This window comes from Schistocerca serialis, chromosome 3 (assembly GCF_023864345.2).
Source record: "Schistocerca serialis cubense isolate TAMUIC-IGC-003099 chromosome 3, iqSchSeri2.2, whole genome shotgun sequence".
NCBI classification, from domain to species: Eukaryota; Metazoa; Arthropoda; class Insecta; order Orthoptera; family Acrididae; genus Schistocerca; species Schistocerca serialis.
The window spans coordinates 561,311,776-561,333,590 of record NC_064640.1 but is presented as its reverse complement, the minus strand read 5'-3'; the positions used below and the strand labels follow the sequence as shown (position 1 = coordinate 561,333,590).

General features: G+C 40.1%; 1 protein-coding gene and 1 non-coding gene across 2 annotated transcripts in view; both read left to right on the top strand.

Annotated features, from left to right (window-relative positions):
• The window catches only part of LOC126470456 (calcium-dependent secretion activator-like), a 1,485,604-nt gene that overhangs the window by 1,459,862 nt on the left and 3,927 nt on the right, over nucleotides 1-21,815 (top strand). The gene's annotated exons all lie outside the window — the stretch shown is intronic.
• Nucleotides 5,660-5,733, top strand: Trnas-cga (transfer RNA serine (anticodon CGA)). Its single transcript has one exon. It is a non-coding gene; the product is annotated as a tRNA-Ser (tRNA).

Genomic DNA, 21,815 nt, shown 5'->3' with positions numbered 1-21,815 from the left:
GAGGAGAAGCTTCCCCACGTCGACTGGCGTGCCATTTGGCGATCACTGTGCGCTCCTTATCTTGACACTGACGTCCAGACTTCATGGTACTTTACTGTCAATAGGAAGCAAGTATACTGGTCACGCCTTCACAGGATTCACCTCGTAGACACCCTGTTGTGTGTCGACTGTGATGTCATGGACACAGACGATCGCCGCCTGGTGTGCAGATCAGTGAGAGGTGTTTGGTTCTTGGTGTGACAGATGTTGTCCCTAATTACCAGTACGACTCCACATCAGATACCCACTCAAGTGTTCCTCTTTCCGGATGAGGGGTACTTCATACAAGCAATGACGAACTCTGTGAGGTGGGGTTGTGGCCACGCAGCACACTACTTGTATGCTGATTAATGAATGGTTTGCTGATTAATGAATGTCACTGTACAGTTGTTCGCAATCCAAAATACAGACAATTTTTCTCCAGTTTCCTCTGCAGTGTCTTCCTTAAACCACCGCAGAGCTGGGGTGTGCCTGTCATGAAGAGTTGATCCCCACCTCTTCCGCACTTAGAACCGATATATTCACTGGTAATCAAAATGTTCTTAGTCTGACATCTTGCTACGCCCTCCTCCTCACGTGCCGCGGTTTCCTGATGTTTTGGTGATATTAATGCCAAAACTAAATAAATCAATAAATAAAAAATTTAAAAAAAGTGAGTATTGCAACGAATTGCATTGGCAAAGATCGCAAGTTCGCATACCGCTGGATGCGAAAATATTTTTTTCCGCTTCGTGCTTCTAACACATTCTGAGATTTCGTTAATCGTCAAATTTAAGCATGTTTCTGAAAAATTCGTTGTTATTTACACATAAGAACGCGCTTTCTCAGTAATGAGTATCTCCGATTTCGTGACTTCCAGATGTTTAAGAAATGAAAGATGAAATTGCTGTGTGTGGAACAACTGACAGTGAAATTTCTACTTTTTCCTGTCACAAATAACTCACCAATTTTTTCTGAGTACGTAGCAATACCCGAGTGCATGGTGAGACAGGGATATAGGAGTACAACTTAAATTGCTGCGAATGAAACTACTAGCAATCGTCTTTATACTCTAGCTTAACACAAGTATTTATCTGCCATCGCATCCTTAACAATGGTAATCAGAGATGAAAGATTCTTGCCAAACTATTTTTAGACCATGCCACCGTATATGAAACATTTTGAGTCATCAGATGCATGTTACAAGCTACAACGAACTTCTATAGCTGCGATCGCCACACGCTACGAGAAGGCGTTTCTTAAATTTTGTTTTTATAAACCAAATACAACCACATTCTATGCATCTTCTTTTATTTGTGAAACATCTTGACGAATAAAAGAAACGAAACGCGTATGGCAATAAACAAACTGCCTTAAATTAGTTACCTAATCGGAACGTACCTCCATGAATTTTGAAGCAACTAAGGAACGACGGAATACAGAAAATACGACGAATTTTTCAGGTGTTTCTACAGACGTATTTGTACAATGTGATACTACTCTCTATACCTAATATTATTCCGAAAAGTAAAATCAAAAACAAGACGTCGATTTGAATGAGAATAAAATGACATAACGTGACATTTATGACAGAACTAAAAGCTTAAGTCAATGCCGCCAGGTACTAGCACACTGCAGCAGTAGCACACTGTTCCTCAGATATGCCAATTCACTCCCTATAATATAGTATATTATAGTAAAATTTTTATAGTATTATAGCAAAATTAGATTGAACATCAATATATATTATAGTTATACTGATAGAACAATCTATTTTGTTGGGTTATGAATGAGATATAGTGTAATAAGTTTTGGATTTTATTATACAGTAATAAATTTGAGGCACTGAGAACCATAAAGCACATTATTGTTGCTTGTGAGACAGTACATTCATTCACGCTTCTGACATCTGTTGATCTTATGGTGGGTCAGGTTCATCTGTGCAGTTGATCCACATTGTATTTATGAACATTCACAAAAAGCTGTCTCACTTGTTTGTGTGATATTCACTTAATTGTGCGATCAACAATGGTGTGCTTTTGGCATTTATGGCTCTCAGCACCTCATTTTTATTCTAGTCAAGTGATCATGTTGGTAGACAGTACTACTTGAATTTAATCATTTCCACAATGGGCAATTTGTGTTTGGAGATGGGTATTTACTGTTCAGGAATCAGATTTTGTGTGCAGTGTCAACATGCGCTCTGTTGAAACTGTTTTAAATGCTAACAGAAAAGAAAATTATCAGGAAAAGTTAGAACCAAAGGAACTAGAGCACCCAGACCAGACATGTTGACTGAGAAAATGGCAAAATCGAATAAGCGAGACTACAAGAGAAAATTTAACAAATAAGTATATAATAAGCATAAGATGTTGTGTACGTCCAACGTAAGAATGTCAGATTTTCAGCCTGGAAGGTAATTCGTTAACGAATACATGTGTTAGGGATCTTGTACATCTGTAAAAAGAAAAAAAAAGAAAAAACCCACGAAAAGCTCCAGTTATACAAAAATGCGAAATGGATACTAGTGAAACCTTATGAATTATTTCGTTCTTTCCATAAACCGCACTTAATTATGTACAAAACAACAAAATTGCACAAAAAAATTTTTTCTCTTTTCTGACAAATTATGTATATTATTATTATTGTCAATGGCTGTAGTTGCATACATATGTTGATAAGTGCAACTGTTATAGCACAGATTCTTTACTTTCACTCTCTCATATTTATGTGAATCTAAAAATTTGTGAACACCCAGAATGTATACTCACAAGCCACCACTATGTATATTCATCTGATAGGGATTTTTGAAATGTATTTCCATTTAGACAGGAAGAGACTCGAATATTCTGTTCCATAGTTATAAATTGGAGCATAAACTCTATGTCGTTTTTAGCGAAGGAAGATGTAAAAATTTGTGGCAGATGTTGTTAGGTGGTCAGACACACCCATTCTCTTTAAAAAAACTGTCGTGGGTTTCCGAATTCATGAGCTAGTAGTCACCTATTGAAAGCCATTGCAGTAGTTCAGGCTAATGGTCCATTTTAACATCAATCAGTCCAACTCTATATGGATTTCTTGTATTCCTACTGACTCCATACCAATTTTTCCTAATATGCCTCCTTCTACCAATAAGGGAAATGGTACAATGTCTCTTTAAAGTGCGTAGACTTCTCTCTATTAAAATACTGATATGTGACATCATCCTTCGGTCTTTCGATATAGTGCTTACAACAAAAATACCTGCACCATCTACTGCCATTTCTGATGATACCTGCTGTGTAACGCTATTACTGAAGTAATGTAACATATGGCTGTAGGCAGCACTATATAGTTTATATTTTATCGATGGTTTTGTGAGCCGACAGAACCAAATTTTCCTCCATGCAGTACACTACAATGCAGAAAATAGTCGCAACTAGGTTAGTGGTGTCTGCATGATGCAAGGCACTTGTTAACACATAGTAAGTAACTGGGTTGCACAGGTCCTAACACCAGTACTCTTCTGGGAGTAAAATGATATATATTATAACAATATTTAATAAAAAGAATGTTATAAACAGTTGGTCCCACTCCACCACTTACAGTACATACAAATAATATTTTGTTCATATATAAATTATCCAGCGTTCTTGTGCATGTGCTCTCACTTTAAAAGACAGACAAATGCTATTAAATAGAATTTAAACAATTACTTAATGGTAGGTGTGATTGACAGAAGCATGTTTGGCACTCTTTCCAGCTGTAGTGTCAGCTAGCACATGTGACAGGCCACTTCTTAAATTAGTGTAGTAATGATATTTAAATAAATTTACTGGCAAATCTAGTAAAATATTCATTAAATAATTACAGAAGTATGACAAGATATTAGGCATTCATGCTACATTCATTTGCTGTGTTATTGTTGAGAATATTATGTTCTGGCAGACATTCACATAATGAAAAGGCATAAAAACGTAATAAATCAATAAATATAACACATACAGATAAGTAGCTTTGAGTGATGAGAGCAGTAGTGCTGTACTATGACAGGAGACGTTCTATGGGGACATTGTATGTCCTGTGCCGCCAATGTTAAATTATCGAATTTCGTGACTCATTATCTTGGAAACTTTTTAAGACACTAACTTACAATTTTCCGTAATTATTAAATGCACCTTTCTAGATACAATGAACTAGAATTACGAGGTGCATTCAAGTTCTAAGGCGTCTGATTTTTTTTTTTTCTTTTCTAATTAACTACTCACCCGAAATCGATGAAACTGGCGTTACTTCACGACGTAATCACCCTGCAGACGTACACATTTTTCACAACGCTGACGCCATGATTCCATGGCAGCGGCGAAGGCTTCTTTAGGAGTCTGTTTTGACCACTGGAAAATCGCTGAGGCAATAGCAGCACGGCTGGTGAATTTGCGGCCACGGAGAATGTCTTTCATTGTTGGAAAAAGCCAAAAGTTACTAGGAGCCAGGTCAGGTGAGTAGGGAGCATGAGGAATCACTTCAAAGTTGTTATCACGAAGAAACTGTTGCGTAACGTTAGCTCGATGTGCAGGTGCGTTGTCTTGGTGAAACAGCACACGCACAGCCCTTCCCGAACGTTTTTGTTGCAGTGCAGGGAGGAATTTGTTCTTCAAAACATTTTCGTAGGATGCACCTGTTACCGTAGTGCCCTTTGGAACGCAATGGGTAAGGATTACGCCCTCGCTGTCCCAGAACATGGATACCATCATTTTTTCAGCACTGGCGGTTACCCGAAATTTTATTAGTGCCGGTGAATCTGTGTGCTTTCATTGAGCTGACTGGCGCTTTGTTTATGGATTGAAAAATGGCATCCACGTCTCATCCATTGTCACAACCGACGAAAAGAAAGTCCCATTCATGCTGTCATTGCGCGTCGACATTGCTTGGCAACATGCCACATGGGCAGCCATGTGGTCGTCCGTCAGCATTCGTGGCACCCACCTGGATGACACTTTTCGCATTTTCAGGTCGTCATGCAGGATTGTGTGCACAGAACCCACAGAAATGACAACTCTGGAGGTGATCTGTTCAACAGTCATTCGGCGATCCCCCAAAACAATTCTCTCCACTTTCCAGAATGAGATTTTCACTCTGCAGTGGAGTGTGCGCTGATATGAAACTTTCTGGCAGATTAAAACTGTGTGCACCGACAGAGACTCGAACTGGGGACCTTTGCCTTTTGCGGGCAAGTGCTCTATCATCTGAGCTACCGAAGCACGACTCACGCCCGGCCCTCACAGCCTTACTTCTGCCAGTATCTCGTCTCCTACCTTCCAAACTTTACAGAAGCTCTCCTGCGAACCTTGCAGAACTAGCACTCCTGAAAGAAAGGATATTGCGGGGATATGGCTTAGCCACAGCCTGGGGGATGTTTCCAGAATGAGATTTTCACTCTGCAGCGGAGTGTGCGGTGATACAAACTTCCTGGCAGATTAAAACTGTGTGCACCGACCGAGACTCGAACTCGGGACCTTTGCCTTTCGCAGGCAAGTGCTCTACCATCTGAGCTACTGAAGCACGACTCACGCCCGGCCCTCACAGCCTTACTTCTGCCAGTATCTCGTCTCCTACCTTCCAAACGTCAGAAGTAAAGCTGTGAGGGCCGGGCGTGAGTCGTGCTTCGATAGCTCAGATGGTAGAGCACTTGCCCGCGAAAGGCAAAGATCCCGAGTTCGAGTCTCGGTTGGTGCACACAGTTTTAAACCGCCAGGAAGTTTCATATCAGCACACACTCCGCTGCAGAGTGAAAATCTCATTCTGGAAACATCCCCCAGGCTGTGGCTAAGCCATGTCTCTGCAATATCCTTTCTTTCAGGAGTGCTAGTTCTGCAAGGTTCGCAGGAGAGCTTCTGCAAAGTTTGGAAGGTAGGAGACGAGATACTGGCAGAAGTAAGGCTGTGAGGGCCGGACGTGAGTCGTGCTTCGGTAGCTCAGATGATAGAGCACTTGCCCGCGAAAGGCAAAGGTCCCGAGTCCGAGTCTCGGTCGGTACACACAGTTTTAATCTGCCAGGAAGTTTCTCTCCACTTTCTTGATCATGTCGTCAGACTGGCTTGTGCAAGCCCGAGGTTGTTTCAGTTTGTTGTCACACGATGTTCTGCCTTCATTAAACTGTCACACACACGAACGCGCTTTCGACACATCCATAACACCATCACCACATGTCTCCTTCAACTGTCAATGAATTTCAATTGGTTTCACACCATGCAAATTCAGAAAATGAATGATTGCACGCTGTTCAAGTAAGGAAAACGTCGCCATTTTAAGTATTTAAAACAGTTCTCATTCTCGCCACTGGCGGTAAAATTCCATCTGCTGTACGGTGCTGCCATCTCTGGGATGTATTGACAATGAACGCGGCCTCATTTTAAAACAATGCGCATGTTTCTATCTCTTTTCAGTCCAGAGATAAAAAATCGAAGGCCTTAGAACTTGAATGCACCTCGTATTACTAAAATTGAATTGTGTGGCATGTTATCTTTTCTTTTTTCAAACACTCAATTTTTGACAGAATTTTGTAAATAACTGAACATAAAAACAAAACAACTCAGGATATTTTAATTATTCTATACTCCTGGAAATGGAAAAAAGAACACATTGACACCAGTGTGTCAGACCCACCATACTTGCTCCGGACACTGCGCGAGGGCTGTACAAGCAATGATCACACGCACGGCACAGCGGACACACCAGGAACCGCGGTGTTGGCCGTCGAATGGCGCTAGCTGCGCAGCATTTGTGCACCACCGCCGTCAGTGTCAGCCAGTTTGCCGTGGCATACGGAGCTCCATTGCAGTCTTTAATACTGGTAGCATGCCGCGACAGCGTGGACGTGAACCTTATGTGCAGTTGACGGACTTTGAGCGAGGGCATATAGTGGGCATGCGGGAGGCCGGGTGGACATACCGCCGAATTGCTCAACACGTGGGGCGTGAGGTCTCCACAGTACATCGATGTTGTCGCCAGTGGTCGGCGGAAGGTGCATGTGCCCATCGACCTGGGACCGGACCACAGCGACGCACGGATGCACGCCAAGACCGTAGGATCCTACGCAGTGCCGTAGGGGACCGCACCGCCACTTTCCAGCAAATTAGGGACACTGTTGCTCCTGGGGTATTGGCGAGGACCATTCGCAACCGTCTCCATGAAGCTGGGCTACGGTCCCGCACACCGTTACGCCGTCTTCCGCTCACGCCCCAACATCGTGCAGCCCGCCTCCAGTGGTGTCGCGACAGGCGTGAATGGAGGGACGAATGGAGACGTGTCGTCTTCAGCGATGAGAGTCGCTTCTGCCTTGGTGCCAATGATGGTCGTATGCGTGTTTGGCGCCGTGCAGGTGAGCGCCACAATCAGGACTGCATACGACCGAGGCACACAGGGCCAACACCCGGCATCATGGTGTGGGGAGCGATCTCCAACACTGGCCGTACACCACTGGTGATCGTCGAGGGGACACTGAATAGTGCACGGTACATCCAAACCGTCATCGAACCCATCGTTCTACCATTCCTAGACCGGCAAGGGAACTTGCTGTTCCAACAGGACAATGCACGTCCGCATGTATCCCGTGCCATCCAACGTGCTCTAGAAGGTGTAAGTCAACTACCCTGGCCAGCAAGATCTCCGGATCTGTCCCCCATTGAGCATGTTTGGGACTGGATGAAGCGTCGTCTCACGCGGTCTGCACGTCCAGCACGACCGCTGGTCCAACTGAGGCGCCAGGTGGAAATGGCATGGCAAGCCGTTCCACAGGACTACATCCAGCATCTCTACGATCGTCTCCATGGGAGAATAGCAGCCTGCATTGCTGCGAAAGGTGGATATACACTGTACTAGTGCCGACATTGTGCATGCTCTGTTGCCTGTGTCTATGTGCCTGTGGTTCTGACAGTGTGATCATGTGATGTATCTGACCCCAGGAATGTGTCAATAAAGTTTCCCCTTCCTGGGACAATGAATTCACAGTGTTCTTATTTCAATTTCCAGGAGTGTAGTTCCATATGTGTCGAATCTCACACTTCGCATGCCATGAAAATTTCATGTCTCTGCCATTAGTACTTTTTTAGAAAACGGGTCATTTAGTTCATAGATATTGCGGTTTAAAATTTTTTTAATTGCAAACGCTCATAAAGACTTACATTTCTGCATCTTTTATGCACTAGAATTGCCCTGGCGCATAATCTGTGTTTTCTTCTGTGTCACAACAGCACAGTGCTTGCCTTCTCCTTTTCTTTCTTGCTTCTTTTGTCATTTACTTTGCAGCTCTGCTTTACATACACGAAGCTCATCCAGTTCCCACAGTCCAAATCTTACTCCTGACTTCTCCAGAACCTTAACTCTTTCATAGCTCCCACCATTAAAAGATATTACATCATCAGACACTGCTAACTTTAGAGTCATAAGGCCAACAAATACATTTTTAGGCACATGGCACCACACAACATTATTGAAGGACTCATTCATATTCTGGGTCTTCCCACATAAACGCTACTTTAGTAGCCTAGGATTTGCCAAATCTCTGTAAATAGGTTTGATTGCCTCCATCACTGCCAAAGGAAGAGAATGTTGATGTGTAAATTCATGCAGGGTGCCATAAAATTCATCTTGCCTATATTTACACCAAGTGTTTGGTGGAGGTGGACACAAAGCATGACATGGCTCTTCACCGGTTGATATTCGATGAAAGAAAGTGCTCCACACAGCTCTTTTCATCTTCTCTAAATTGTCATAGTTATCTGTAATGGCCTTCCCCTAACATTCCTGTAATTAATCAATACTTTGTCCATTAGCCTTCCAGCAGATTTTATTGTCCCCATCGTTTTCTTGACATGTCCTACACACTCAAGTTTTTGTTTAGGAACATCGTATGGCTTACTGTTTTGTACTGCAATGAAAGCCTTGCTGTCTCCATCACCTAAGTAATTCACATATCTGGCACCTCTCTCCTTCTGCAAACGCCGGGAAATGCTAACTAGTCCTTTTACCTTCATTCTTCCACTTGTGCCATCATAATTTTTTATACACTGCTGCTTATGAAGTAGTATGTTCTTCTGCTTCAGTGTACAACCTAGGCAGTACTTACTGAGTACTTCAAAATCCAAAACTTTTTCAGTATCAATACTTATCGCAGATGTAAAATAAATTTTTGAACTAAACCCACGCTTTTGCCAGGATCCATCCACAGCAATGCTGATGTCTGTGTCACCCTCATTCTGTTCAACAGCTTCTGATGTAGCAGCAACCACTGAATTTTCAGCCACAGAATTTACAGAGTCCCCAATTGGTGTTACATATTTCGTATACCTAGAAGGTGGTTTTGGCAAATTCAACACAGTGCAGAGAACACTACCAGCCCTTACACCCTTACTAATGCATCTAAGGCCGTAGAACAGTCTCCCATTAGTTTCATACAATTCATTACCTGAACACTTCCATGAAATATGAAATGCTTTTTCGTTTTTGCACTTCTGACATTTAATTATTAATTTAGACACAACACCTATTCTAGTTCCAATATCCTCATAAAGTTTAACTTCACCACCACAAAGACAGCAAGGGACAGTTTCAGGAAGAACTTGTGTAAGGATTTGCGGATCAATAATGACATCGTCCATAATATCAATACTATTACCACTGTCACCGGGTTTCTAAAGTTACTTTCTTTTTCCATGCACTAGGCGGCGCCGTCACTTCAGAAACATTATCGTGGTTTCCTTCACTGGTAGCACACATGTTTTCAAGTACTTCAGAAGAAAATACAGTTCTCACGTATCTGTTACCCGCAAATTTGCGTTTCTTGAAGTTACTTTTACGCTTAGTCATTTAATTTATGTATAAAAGGCCATAGAAGTTAGCTTACTACAAAAATAGCCGATAATCACACTACTTTCAACGAAAACTAGTATCAGAAACAAAGTATCGATTTGTTTATTCGTAATGCCAACTTCTGAGACGTAGCAGTAGGCACAAAAGAAAGCAATGCACAGTGTTTTGCACTGTGTAGTTCCCAAGATATGACAGCTCAAATGTGGCAGTATATGCGTAGCCGCGAAATTTAAGTCACACGTCAACATTCAAAATATTATTTGAAGGTCTCACAATTGTCCTACTTTAATGTATTATATACCAAAATGTTCAGGAAAGTCCAAAGTACATTATGGAATAAAAAACAGAAAATGTCAAATTTCAACAAATTTCACTTACAATATCCCCTTATGTAGAAATTGTGTGACCCGTTGAAAAGTTGCAAATTTCAAGATTTATTGTGAAGACATTTAGGCTCTGTAAATTATTAATTTTTGTAATTCTTAAGATATTGAAAATATGATTATTTCACTGTTGTTGTTGTTGTGGTCTTCAGTCCTGAGAGTGGTTTGATGCAGCTCTCCATGCTACCCTATCCTGTGCAAGCTTCTCCATCTCCCAGTACTTACTGCAACCTGCATCCTTCTGAATCTGCTTAGTGTATTCATCTCTTGGTCTCCCTCTACGATTTTTACAATCCACGCTGCCTTCCAATGCTAAATTTGTGATCCCTTGATGCCTCAGAACATGTCCTACCAACTGGTCCCTTCTTCTTGTGAAGTTGTGCCACAAACTCCTCTTCTTGCCAATTCTATTCAATACCTCCTCATTAGTTATGTGATCTACCCATGTAATCTTCAGCATTCTTCTGAAGCACCACATTTCTAAAGCTTCTATTCTCTTCTTGTCCAAATTATTTATTGTCCATGTTTCACTTCCATACATGGCTGCACTCCATACAAATACTTTCTCAAACGACTTCCTGACACTTAAATCTATACTCGATGTTAACAAATTTCTCTTCTTCAGAAACGCTTTCCTTGCCATTGCCAATCTACGTTTTACATCTTCTCTGCTTCAACCATCATCATTTATTTTGCTCCCCAAATAGCAAAACTCCTTTACTACTTTAAGTGTCTCATTTCCTAATCTGATTCCCTCAGCATCACCCAACTTAATTCGACTACATTCCATTATCCTTGTTTTGCTTTTGTTGATGTTCATCTTATATCCTCCTTTCAAGACACTGTCCATTCTGTTCAACTGCTCTTCCAAGTCCTCTGCTGTCTCTGACAGAATTACAATGTCATCGGCGAACCTCAAAGTTTTTATTTCTTCTCCATGGATTTTAATACCTACTCCGAATTTTTCTTTTGTTTCCTTTACTGCTTGCTCAATATACAGATTGAATAACATCAGGGAGAGGCTACAACCCTGTCTCACTCCCTTCCTAGTCATTGCTTCCCTTTCATGCCCCTCAACTCTTATAACTGCCATCTGGTTTCTGTACAAATTGTAGATAGCTTTTCGCTCCCTGTATTTTACCACCTTTCCAACCTTTAAAATTTGAAAGAGATTGTTCCAGTCAACATTATCAAAAGCTTTCTCTAAGTCTACAAATGCTAGAAACGTAGGTTTGGCTTTCCTTAATCTTTCTTCGAAGATAAGTTGTAAGGTCAGTATTGCCTCACGTGTTCCAATATTTCTATGGAATCCATAATGGTCTTCCCTGAGGTCGGCTTCTACCAGTTTTTCCATTCGTCTGTAAAGAATTCGTGTTAGTATTTTGCAGCTGTGATTTATTAAACTGATGGTCTGGCAATTTTCACATCTGTCAATAACTGCTTTCTTTGGGCTTGGAATTATTATATTCTTCTTGAAGACTGAGGGTATTTCGCCTGTCTCATACATCTTGCTCACCAGATGTAGAGTTTTGTCAGGACTGGCTCTCCAAAGGCTGTCAGTAGTTCTAATGGAATGTTGTCTACTCCTGGGGCCTTGTTTCGACTCAGGTCTTTCAGTGCCCTGTCAAACTCTTAATGCAGTATCGTATCTCCCATTTCACCTTCATCTACATTCTCTTCCATTTCCATGATATTGTCCTCATGTACATTGCCTTGTATAGACCCTTTATATACTCCTTCCACCTTTCTGCTTTCCCTTCTTTGCTTAGAACTGGGTTTCCATCTGAGCTCTTGATATTCATGCAAGTGATTCTCTTTTCTCCAAAGGTCTGTTCAATTTTCCTGTAGGCAGTATCTATCTTACCCCTAGTGAGATAAGCCTCTACATCCTTACATTTATCCTCTAGCCATCCCTGCTTAGCCATTCTGCACTTCCTGTCGATCTCATTTTTGAGACGTTTGTATTCCTTTTCGCCTGCTTCATTTACTGCATTTTTATATTTTCTCCTTTCATGAAGTAAATTCAATACTTCTTCTGTTACCCAAGGATTTCTACTAGCCCTCGTCTTTTTACCTACTTGATCCTCTGCTGCCTTCACTACTTCATCCCTCAGAGCAATCCAATCTTCTTCTACTGTATTTCTTTCCCCCATTCCTGTAAATTGTTCCCTTACGCTCTCCCTAAAACACTGTACAACCTCTGGTTTAGTCAGTTTATCTAGGTCCCATCTCCTTAAATTCCCACCTTTTTGTAGTATGGTATTTCACTATTTGCCCCAAGTTTTGTAAGGTGGCAGATATATTCAGATTTGCTTTATTATGGAACTGTGATTCGTTACTGAATGCCTAAGAGCTGTAAGTAGCCATATTTCGGATTGCCTTGTAGTCTACCGTTTCTGATGTATCACCTTTGTAGCTGGGCAGACCTGTACCGGTCGCTTTTGATCTTCCAGCCACGCCGCGATCTGTGCTCTGCACCTGCTGCTTAGCATTCAGCCACATAAACAATTTGATCTTACCTCATATCAACTCTATGTATCCGAATAACTCTCCTACATACGTGCAACACTACACACCTCCACTTATTGTGACACATTACCTTGTTAACTTGGCGAATTTAGTCACACCAATATTTGATGTAACTTATATAAGATAAGAAAGAAAATGCAAACAGCTCTTAGGCCTACATGTTAGAAGAATAGCGTAAGTATTTTTGCGGAGGTAGCTGACGTAGCATGTACATCCTAGGATATGTCAAAACTTATATTGTCAGCAGTAATTTACTCTTAATCTAGCAGAACTTATAAAAGATGGTATATGTAGTTAATGTCTAAATAAGCACATAAAATACAAATTTAACGAAATCTTCCAGTCAACTTGTATTTTAACAAAAGTTTTAACACCATTGCGTTCATTTGATAGCTCTTCTTTTGTTTTGACCATTTCATCGATTTGCTTCAGTATCACTATGTTTCATACAGAACAAGATCTGTTCTGCTGTCGAAATTTAGACCGTTTGCAGTAGGCCTACAACAGCCTCTTCAAAAACTCATGGCTCCATTGGTGAGGTACTGCAGTGAAAGATGCGTCAGTCTTCATCCACCATCAGTACTGAATGATGATAGCTATCGAAATATGACAATAGTGTAGTTACTTATAATCATACGGTTTTCTGAAACTCCATGGATCAGGCACTGAACGCTCCTGTCAATAGAAATTATACATTCACAAACAGCATTGCAAAGAAAAAACTGATATATAGCTTTGGAAAAATGCTATGAATTCTGTTTGACATTTCAAACACTCTGTCTATGACCCCACCAGAAAATGCGAGGAAAGTTGTTCAACACCATAAGTCAACTAACCTTTTATCAATTCTCACAATTATTACTGCATCTAATCAGGAACTTTTAAAAGTCTGAAACAACTCTCCTGTTTAGGTTTCTTGTTAACTCAGCAGATAACTACATTATAAATTCATCAATATTCAATCATATTTGCACAATAATATCATTTAACTCTAGAATTTATTCTCTTAAACATATTCAAGACCCTTCCAAAATAATACATATTAGTGGATTAATGCAACTTAATGTACCCCAAAACATTGGTTATACATTCCACGTAACTACATGTTCTGTTTCTATAAATCATTAAAATTTCAATGGGATCTGACAAACCCCATGCCCCAAAATTTGTCCAGACAATAATTTTAATTAAACTACATGTATTACATGAGAAAATCATCCAAGTAATATAATTAATTAAATAACCCCTCAAAAGTTTCCTGTGTATCGTATGACAGTACAATTTCGCTTTCTCATATTCATAAATGACGAAAATATTTATAGCTTGCTGGCCTCCACACGCCAAGATTTGTCCGAACAATATTTACTCCTTCCTTGCACGGAAACATACCTCCATGCTTTATCACATACTTCTTACATTCATCTATACCACCTCTTACACAAAACTGAAATAACCCAAAAAGATCTGAAATAATACACACGAAAAGACACTTTATATTTACTGATATTTCTACACATGCCACATTATTTTTACCCAAGATGTTATTCTACCACAGTTGCCCCTTATAGCATTTTTCTCTGTCATCTGATTACCTTTTGAATATCACTTTTTGTGCTTCTTAATCTGTTGAAATTAGAGGCCTCTTTCCTCATTCACCAATGAGTTCGTACAGTTACACACAAGGTATTTGACTACCACTGAAACAGCACTGTTAGACTGAAGAAATGCACACTTTCTTTCATCATCAACATCGATCTTTACACTTGTGGGAACGGCAGCATTGCTGAGCGGCGAGAGCTTTGAGGCAGAATCTATGTGACATGACTGTGCAATCTTGGACACTGCAGTGTGTGACCTGTATTGTCACATGTAATGCACTGTGTTGAATAAAGTGTTTGTTGTATTTTGCACCTATGGCATGATATATTTTCTGTCACCATGACATACTGGAGTTCCATACTCCCACTGGCTGCACATTTTTAATTCCTCCCTTCTTCAGACATTTCTCATTTAACACTTCATTTACAACATCCCTTCCTTTCTCCTCTATATTTATAGTACACATTATAACTTTGAACCAACCCTCAATCTCATTATCATAATCAAGCAGTTCATAAAATACTTTATTCACCCAAATTTCATCTCTACATCTACATCTACATACATACTCTGCAATCCACCATACAGTGTGTGGCAGAGGGTACCTCGTACCACAACTAGCATCTTCTCTCCCTGTTCCACTCCCAAACAGAACGAGGGAAAAATGACTGCCTATATGCCTCATCTCTTCTTCCTTCAATATCTCTTGGTACTTTAAATTTCTCCCATGCCCATGAGTGAGGTTGTAATGACTTCAATATGTTTCCATGCCATTTCCAATCATTAACAGAATTGCCACTTTCTTTCTTGATGTACCATTTTGTACTAAAGTCATCTCCTAAACCAATAATTTCCTCATTATTAGTGTCTATAATCTCCTGCTCTATCTCTAAATCATCTCTAGGATTTATATCACCCTGATGACCCACTGTTTTGTCGTCCTCTTTTACATCAAATGTACTATTTCCTTCCTCCAGAGTAATGATATTAATAGCTGCAACCTCCTCACTATTAATCACACAACTTACTTAATCTCTTTTAAATGAAACCTCTCTTATTTCCACCAAATCACTACAGTCTGTAAAGGAATTCACTCCATTAACATCCACCAATATCCCATAAGTTTCCTTATTTAAAACTGTCAATACATTATAAAAATTGCCACCAATAACTCCAGTAAATCCTCCCACACACTACACAAATTGCTGCTACTGCACTGCACCACATCATAATTCGCAGTACACTCGAATTCTGTCAGATTCAGAGCTACCTGTCTCTCCATTACATTTTCCCTCCCATCAGTCTCCTCTGACGCTTCACATCACATCTTGACCTACATTAATCCTTTACCATCCACTCATAATTCATGTTTACATCAAGAGACATCAGATCACTTCCATCAACAGAAATATATCCACAGACTCCTTCCTCAGTAACAAAATCTACTGTGCAGTTCAAGGACTGGAGCTCAACATCTAATAGTTGTATTTTATTTTTTGTTGATTGCAGGTTTTGATGGAGGATTGTTAAGTCTGTGAAATACCCCATGTTACTCTTTCCAATTGTTTATTTTTATTTGTGACATCTGGTATGTGTGATATTTGGAGTGTTAAAATCTGTCTTGTGAGTGATTGTTTCAGTATTCTTTAAAGTGCTGAAGGTATTCTTTAGGCAGGGGAAGCTGTTGTCTGGATTTATCCTAAAAAAGACTTACTTTCCCTACCCATGACAACAGGTAGTTGAATATGTGTGGCCCGAGATCCATCCCATATACTTTCATGAATCAGCTGTACCAATCTTCCCTTCCTAGTCCTGTTTGGGTGTAGGCCGTGCCTAGTGAAACCCCATCTGTTGATAGTCCCGACGGGCACAAGAGAAACATGAGCGAAGTTGGCTGCCCTCAGAACCATCCCTAACCCCACATTGATAAGCCTCACAGCTCCATCAAAGTGTGGCTGATCATGATGCGGGAATAGTTCAACAAAGTGTATGTTGGTGCCATGAGTCAGGGAAGCTATCTTGTCCAGGTCACCACCTGTCATATGCCTCATCCCCGTACAAACTGTTTCCCGTCCCATCCACTATCACTAAATGGTCCTCTTTTGTAAAGTCCTTACATAAAGGCCCTAAGTCCTCTATCACATGTTGGCTTGAAGATACTGGTGGCCTGGTACGGTGCCCCTAAACTTTCCTGTAACTGAGAGCCTACACCTCCCCCATGGCTACTACCTAGCAGCATCACTTTCTTCTTCCTAACACATTGTACACTCCTAGGCTTTTCTTTCATTTAGTACAGCAGGGCAGACCTTTGTGGAACCTCACTTCTTGGTGGATAGACAGTGATTTGCAGTGCCATTATCTTTATACTATTTCTACAAGTCACATACTTGTTATGTCATTGAAGTTCTCTTAGAAGCTTTTTTCAAACACCAAAGATAAGAGTATATGGTTCCATTAGAAAAGAAAACAATTTCAGTGTTCTAATTTGATGACTATTAACAATAAAAATTATGTGCAAACATCAGCAAATTTACCATACTGTCCACTATAACTTGGTGAAAACCTCACCTCGATATATTTATTAATTCTGTATATCCCAGCTATCTGGATCCTCATCTCCACCACCAGGTTTTGTGAGCCGTGCAAGTGGGAGTTATCCTTACAACACGTTCTCCACACCTGAAATTGTCCCATCCTCAACCTATGGTGACCTACTGTTCTCACACCCTCCATCCAACAGTTTCCACCCCATCTGTCCTATCATCTCCTCCTTATTCATGTCCCATTACCCTCTTTGTGTGCCACCATCTGCCAACACACATTTCCATCTTTTCCCTTCCCTTTCCCTCTCCTCTTCCACTCCTCCCCCCCCCCCCCCCCCCATATCATGCCAAACAGCCTCCCAAAGCTGCATCTGGCAGCCTACATGTCTAAATCTAGACCCTGTATGCTCTGCCAGATGCCACAATTCTCTCCACTCACCCATACCATGCTATCCATTCCCCTTCCATGCCCCCTCTCTATTGCTGCTTTTGCTGAATATGACAGTTGCCTTCTGGTTTGAGATACCAGAAATGGCAGCCGTGTGTGTGAGGTGTGGTTGCTTGTGTGAATGAATGTGTGTGTTTTCTTTTCAGAAGGCTTTGGCTGAAAGATAAATATTAAAAATCTTTTCATTGGTCTGTCTGCAACTTAATGTGTCATCTTTACAGTGAGTAGCAATCTATCCTATTGCTTATGTTGTTAACATATATGTATGTAAGTTGCCTTTGTAGCTTGAAAGCTGTCTTATGGGCTAATGATTAAATAGAAATGAATAAATATTATATGTGTGAGGATGGACACTAACCAGGATTTGGTGCTGGTTTAACAAATCAGAATTGTACAGATGGAACATCACAATTGGAAAGTGAACTGAAATATTAGGCTAGAATTTCACAATAATTGTTGTATTATTTCCTAGGGTTCCATGAAGTCATTCGAAATGCAGGTTAGGGAGTTGACAGTAAGCTAAGTTTCCCCTGAATGTTGTGTAAAAACTGCAGGTTTAATACCAATTTGAGTTTAGCTCTTCTGACAAAAAGTTTGAGGCTGTTCCACTGCGGAATTTAGACTCTTATACTTTTGCTGCTGAAGGCAAATACATCTTAAAAATTTATGAAATGTACTAGAATGTTATTTTGAAACTTTGTTGCAAGCATAGTTAAAGATATGGAGATAATTAAAGTATGAGAAAACACTGTGTATAGTAAGACCATTAAAGTGTAGAGGTTGTCTAAATATTAATGATAAACTAGTTTGCATGATTTTATAGCTCAAAAAATCACTAATGAATCTACAGTAATGCAACATGTATGTTCATGGCAGCTCTGTTTGGTTTATACTGCAGGTAATACAGTGAACAGATCATAATATTATGAACAAAGTTTCCAAACATCACATCAAGATTCTTAGTTTCTGCACACAAACAGGTCATGAAGGCCCAGTGGTACCGATTGGCCGCCATGTCATCCTCAGTCCACAGGCATCACTGGTGTGGATATGGAGGGGCCTGCAGTCAGCACACCGCTCTCCCGTTCATATGTCAATTCATGAGACAGGGGCAACTACTTCTCAGTGATGTAGCTCCTCAGTTTGCCTCACTAGGGCTGAGTGCAACCAACTTGTCAACAGTGCTCGGCAGATCAGATGGTCAGCCATCCAAGTCCTAGCCTAGCTCGACAGCGCTTAACTATGGTGATCTGACAGGAACTCGTATTACCACTGGGGCAAGGCTGTTGGCCATCAAGATTGTACTACATGACTTTAACAGGTACTTAGGAAAGTGAAAGGAACACAGGAGAACCACAGGATTGTGCAGCATTCACAACTGGGCCAATAAAAATGGCTGACATCTCATAAACTTCTGCCAAAATTTTAATATCAGAATTATGGTAATGCAATTTGAGAAGCCCATGCAGAAACTGAAGACATGGGAGTCCCCTAATAAAATAACTGAAAATTTACAGATTGACCACACTGCAATCTATAACAGAAAAACAAAGAAGTCCTCAATACAAACACAGGAGAGGTTTCTTAAAGTAAGAACACCACTTAGTCCACATCAAGATAAAATTTGAGCCCAACAGAAAATATATAATAGTAATCTATATTTTCTGTACTAACCCTAGATACTCAGAATTCAAAAAGAAGTAAATTACTGAATGTACCGTAGGGTGGATACCACAAGATGATCTGAACTTACAGAGAAACTGAAGCAAATAACAACCCCCAAGAAAGAGGAAACATAAGTGGGGGAACATCACATAGAATGAAGCTGTCAAATATGAAATTACAGCATTGAGTAATTTCAAACTGGCAATCATAATACACCAGAAAAATGGAAAGAACTCATAGAGGTACAGAAAAATATCTCTGAGTTATTCAACAAAAAACACACATCTATGAAAATAACAGGCTGAATGAAGTAGAACAGGAGCTTCAACAAAAAACACACATCTATGAAAATAACAGGCTGAATGAAGTAGAACAGGAGCTTCCCAAATTAGTTTCATATGGCAAGAGGTAAAAAGATGTAATACATAAATGAACATTTTTGAATGTCATTTTTTTGCTCGTCCAGGTGTTATGGTGTGGGCAGTCATAATGTCACATGGGCACACCTCCCTCTAAATCTTTGAACACAGGTCATTCACCTGTCATTATTACTGTCACACTGTACTAAATCCACATGTGTGTCTTTTAAGGGATGCATTCAGCTCTGCCTTTATTTCTATTGATGAAAATGTGTGAACAAATTGAACTGTTCTGGTGGAAGAACTCATGGAGAAAGGAGATATTCAGTAAACAGACTAGGCTGCCCATTCCTCCAACTCAAATCTTCTTACACCATGTGTGTGATGCACTGGGGAGATGTCTTGTAGCATGTCCATTTGAACCAATGATGATCCAGCAGTTTTCATCCAGTCTGGTGGAGAAATAGAATGCCCTACCACAAGAACTTCTAACCAACCTTGTGGCCAGCTTTGGAACACATCGCAGAACATGCATTGTTGTCTTTGGTGATCACACACACTATTAAGAACCATGTCCTGCTTTTTGTAATGTCCAGGAGCCAAACATAAATTGTGGTGACTTCAGTGTAAAAATTGTCTCTAAATAAAAGTGTCATTTCCATATGTCTCATTGCATAATTCTTTCTGTTGCAATTTGTGCTATACCGTAGCAGTTCTTTCTGTATATGGGCCAAGTTTCATCAAGCTATTGTACTTAGCAATGACATATGATGTGAAGTTACTTTTCTCCTTAAGGTTTGTGCATTAGTGTTTTAGGAGATGCTAAACCCTGCTTCATGGTTCATACTCAATGTGCCAAGCACAGGTTCCAGTGCATTTCCAAGATGGAATCAATTATTTACAGTGTTTAGTTTGCAGTTGTATTCAAGCATACAGTCCCAGGAAGAAGAAAACTGAGTAGATTCATGGTCTGGCCAATTTATAAGCATATCTCCACAATGACCAGCTTCTTGGTATGAGGAAGCTGCTTGTGCAGTTTATATTTGTGAAGTCTCCATTCAGCTCTACATGTTATTTTATTATTATATGCTATGCTACATTAGTGGGGGGTCAGGCATACTTGCAGCTTGTGGATAACTATTTGTGTATTATACATACTAAGAAAGTCTTGGGAGGTAGTTGATAAACACACTTAGTAATGTATCTGTGACCATCTTCATCTTCTTCACTCAGTTTCCTGTGAGATTAATACATGCTGCTAGCTTAGAGGTAATTGACTGACATGTTGACTGTTGCAAATCGTATTGTATTTACCAACAGCTCCATACACCTGTACTGAATGTCAACTTTAAATGTTTTAATTCAGATACAAAGCTGCTTTCATTAAAGATGATTCTTGACCTGTGGAATAAGATGTCTATTAATCATTCAGTTTGGACATATGATCACACTCCAATTTCCTATCACATATTCACCATTATATGAACAAAGAATGGATAAGCTACATCTTTTCCATGACCAACGGTGAATTGTGTGCTGAGATGGTTGCTACCTTAAAGCAGCAGCACTGTCATTGGTATAAAAGGATGAGCTGGAGGACCCATTCACCATTCATCAGCAGTTACTTGAACATGACAGAGAGTCCCATTACTCAAATTTATGCCAGTCCAATTACTGAGTCCTGCAGAATGTCAAAAAAATTAAAATAAGTCACTGACAGCAAATAAAGATAGATATAATTGCCTGTATTTTGTAAACATATTAGAGTGAATAAATACTGTTGGTGATGTAAAATTTGAAGTTAAAATTTTTTGTATGAGTAAAGTGCACTGCTAATACACTGTGTACAAACCCCATCAACAGATAATGGTAAGGGAAAGAGTATACTTCACGAGTTCGTACATAGAGGCAAATGGTATCTGCACAATGTTACCACCCTAACACAATGTGTCCGTGCCAAACACAACTTGAATCGAGTTTTTAACTGTCTAATCCAGTTCAACTCTTGGCTAGTGTAGGTGCCATATGTAAGAACTGTATGAAAAATCTTTCACCTTTAGAATATAGAAGCGTGAAAACTGTATAGGAATTGTAGGCAAAGCTGGCTGAGTACCTTGCCAACACTGCATAGTTTTTATGTGTCACAGATGTGCAATAGAACTGTGTGAATATGTTTTAAACAACCAAAAATTCTGTTGGAGCCTCTCCCATCTTATACATTCAAGTCTATTTTTCATTACAAGTAAAAGGAGCAACAAAAGTCAGATATTTAAATGATATTTAAGATGATAAGGGAAATTTGATGATACCAGTGTTGTGTAATTTCAGCAAACAGAATGTTAGAGTAGCTTCCCATCTCCTCCTGTCGTCACCCAAACCATCCAACGCATCCACTCACCATAATAAAACTGCAGAGCTGTCA